Source organism: Gorilla gorilla, chromosome 5 (genome assembly GCF_029281585.2).
Source record: "Gorilla gorilla gorilla isolate KB3781 chromosome 5, NHGRI_mGorGor1-v2.1_pri, whole genome shotgun sequence".
Lineage (NCBI taxonomy): Eukaryota > Metazoa > Chordata > Mammalia > Primates > Hominidae > Gorilla > Gorilla gorilla.
This window is the reverse complement of record NC_073229.2, coordinates 136092382-136096428: the sequence shown is the minus strand read 5'-3', so window position 1 is coordinate 136096428 and position 4047 is coordinate 136092382.

Below are 4047 nucleotides of genomic sequence, written 5' to 3'. Positions count from 1 at the left end.
TTAAATGTAAATACTATTTATAATGCCAAATAGATGAGTAACAGCAAGGAGATGAAAAGGAAAGAGGAAGACGACCATTACCACTATTGAAAGTGACTTCCACCACTTCCTCTAAGGATGCTACCTCATAATTACCACTGAGAAGAAGTGTAAGACACTGGCTGGCTGCCTGGGACAGAGGCTGAGCAAAGGGATGAATGTCTACATCAGGGAGCCTGCATCCATGGGAAGCCCAGGACTCTGATGGGCCTTCTGCCTGGAACAACACACTTCATTCTGCAATGCTGAGTGCTTACTGAGAACTGGCACACACGTTAATTGCAGAGTACAAGAATTCACCAATGTAAAGGGAGAGAAGGGTTTTCTCCACTAAGAAAGTCAATAATATGTCAGGCTCATTTTATCCAGAAATCCAATACACTTGCAGAGCTGCAGACTTTGACTTCTTGACCTGCACAGATGGGAGAGGTGACATGGTGAGGAGGTGAAGAAGTGGGCACAGAAGCCAGACTGCCTGGCTTCAAATCCTGACTCTGACCTCACTAGCCATGTAATCTTAGCAGGTTACTTAACTTTTTTGCTCCTCATCAATAAAATAAGAACTGGTGCCTTCTCCTAGGACTGCTATGAGGATTAAAGTATTTAATAAGAAGCTAATAAACTTAATGAAAGCAGAATAGTACTATATGTGTTTAATAAAATAAATGTTTTAATAAAATAAATGTTTTAATAAAATAAATTAAACACTATATGTGTTTAATAAAATAAATGTTTCAATGGAAGGGCAAAGAAGCCCTCAAACTTAAACATAACATGGATGGCACAGTTGCCTAAATAAAATGGAAAAGATAAAGGTAATTTCTACTGGATTTGAGCAAGTTTCCAAGTAGATTTGAAAAGAAATTTCCTATTACCTTTTTTTTCTGTGTTTTTACAGATGTTAAGAAGTATATGGCCTATGATTTTCATCTATTACTGTTGTCATACATTTATATTTATGTGCATATAAATAGACATACACTATGTGCTCAAATTCTCCTAGTTCATAACCTACTCTCTGAGGCATGTCATTCACTCATAGTGAAAAGGGTAATGAATCCAAAAACACATTAGAATTTTGGTTCTATGCCTTTTTTGAGAGACCTTAGATAAATCTAGCTTTGGGACATGTTTCACCATCTGAATATGAGATGATCTCTCAGATTCTTGTCGGGATCAAATGAGGTAATACAAGCAAAGCACTTAGAACAGTGACTCATTTTTAAACAAACAAAAGAAGCTAAATTGATGGTGTGAGACTTTGAAGACAAAAGGCACTGTGGCTTCCCTCGTACTCTTTCTCTGGATCACTCTGGGGGAATCCAGCTGCATGTTGTGAGGCCGCCTGCAACACCCTATGGAGAATTCCATGTGGTAGAAATCTGAGGCCACCTGCCAGCTGTCAGCAAGGAACTGAAGCCTCTAGCCAACAGCCAGGTGAGTGCGCCGTCTTAGGAGCGGATTCTTCCAGCTCCAGTCGAGCCTTCAGATGACTATAATCCTGGCCAACCTACTGACTGCAACCTCCTGAGAGATCCTGAGCCAGAACCACCCAGCCCAGCTAAACTGCTCCTGGATTCCTGCTCCATAGAAACAGTGTGAGATAACATTCATTGTTGTTTCAAGCTGCTAAATTTTGGGGTAATTTATTACATAGCAATAGACAACTAACATAATAGGGGTTGAATTCCTGGTCTACCTACATTTGGACTCAGAATAATAACAAGATGAACCCAGAAATTTGAGAATAAGATTATATAGAATAAGATGCTAAACTGAACCCTACAGGAAACAAGACTGAGCGTGATGAGGTGATCATTCTAAGGTATGAAAAATAAGCTGGAGAAACAAGACATTAATTTGCCAAAAAGAAAGTAGGGTTGGAGCTTAGTGTTTATTCAACTATGCAGCAAATAAATAGGGCAGCAACTATGTGCTACACACTGAGCTAGGATATTGAGCCACAAAGACAATTATCTCCGCAATGATTTCTGCCCTCAAAAAATACACACAACACAAGTAAATAGAATTACAACATGAGTGATAAGTGCTCTCTGATAGTACCCTACAGTTTTTGGAAATTAGGGAAAGCTTCCCAGACGATGGAGTATCTAACAGAAACAGAAGGTTGGGGTTGCATTAGCCAAGCACAGAGGAGGAGGTGAAGTACAATGATCTAAGCCAAGGAAATAGCATATGCAAAGCCAGGATGTTGAGAAAGTACAGCACACGACTGGAGGCTTGGACTGAGAGTCCAGGGTGGGGAGAGATAGGGATGGAGAGGAAAGAGAGGCTGGATCTTGTAGACCTTATAAGCCCTTTAAAGAGTCTGCACAACATCATAAGTAAGGGAGAGCAACCAAACGGTTTGTTTTTTGGTTTTGTTAGTTTGTTTGTTTGTTTGATTTGAGGCAGAGTCTCCCTCTGTCACCCAGACTGGAGTGCAGTGACATCATCACATGAACGATCCATTAAAATTTTTAAAATGTATCTGTCTTTATCCTATTCTCTTTCATCTTTTTTAGACTTTTCCTATTTTCCATGGTAGATACTCATTTTCTTCCTCTCTCACCACACAGTTCACTGCAGCTTTGACTTCCTGGGCTCAAGTGATCCTCCCGCCTCAGCCTCCCTAGTAGCTGGGACTACAAGTGCACACCACTACCCCCGGCTAGTTATTTATTTATTTATTTTCATGTCTTAGTAGAGACAAGGTCTGGCTGTGTATCCCAGGTTGGTCTGGAACTCTTAGCCCCAAGCAGTCCGCCCGTCTTGGCCTCCCAAAGTGCTGGGATTACAGGTGTGAGCCACTGCACTTGGCCCCAAAGGGTTTTAAAGTCAAGTTTTGGTAGAATAAGAGCCAAGTACAACACCATTCAAATGTATAGTGCCACCCAGTTTACAAGGCCTTCAAAGATATGCTGTCTCCTTAGTGCTTACCCCAGGTATGTATTATTTTAACTCCAATGCAAGGCACAAGCAACTGAGGCTCAAGAGTTTCAATGCCTCACACGTCAATTGTAAAAGGTAGAGCTGGGGCTTAAAAGGAAAGAAGGAAGAAGCAATTAAGGAAAGGCAAGTAGCTAGGGAACCCGTCTGGCAGGCCGGCACAAAGAACAGTATTATATTTTAAAAGCCATCTTCAACTATCTATTACTGTAATAGGACTTCCCTCAAAAAGCATGTTGCTACAGCGGTGTGAATGTATGTGAATTTGTGTAAGACCCACTGTAACTACAGAGAACTAGAAGGAATTCTGACAGGTTCCTACTGCTTTCTTTATAACAGTGTGTGTCCTGAGAGGTGTCTCACTGTCCCTGATCTAAAGTGATATAATGATGACACACATGTGATGGATACAACTCAGACTTCATTTGTGCCCTTCATAGTATGTAATTCCACTGCAGGTGAGACCAGCAATGCCTCCCAGTGACACAGGCCCCCTGCCCAGCTGGCCCTGCCTGCCTCCAGTCTGTTACCCACTAGGGTGTGTTCCTGTCTTGGTGTGGAAAGAAAATAAAAGCAGAAGCATGCCTGCTAAGCAAAAGGATGGTTTAAAAACCCTTAACTGGGAAAAAAAAAAATCCTTAGCTGCATTCCTGAGAACACTGTTGATCATTTTCTCTGAGGCCCTTCATTTACATAATTTATCCAAGTATACATTTTCAATTACTTGTAAGAATTTCAACCAAGAATCTTACAAAACAGCAACACAAAATTCATTAGTCTCAATAACTGTTGTAATGAGTAGCAGATTGTCCTTATGGCAAATCAAATATGTCTGAGGTTTTTTTAAAAGCATATCGCTTCTCATTTTTCTTTAATACTTTAGTAGTGAGAGAGGAAGAAAATGAGTATCTACCATGGAAAACAGGAAAAGGCTAAAAAAGATGAAACAGAATAGGGTAAAGACAGATACACTTTTAAAACTTTGATGGATCCGTTAACATGTAGGCTAAAGAAAACTGCAAATAAAAAATGAGTTCATTTATAATAGAGAAATCCCTT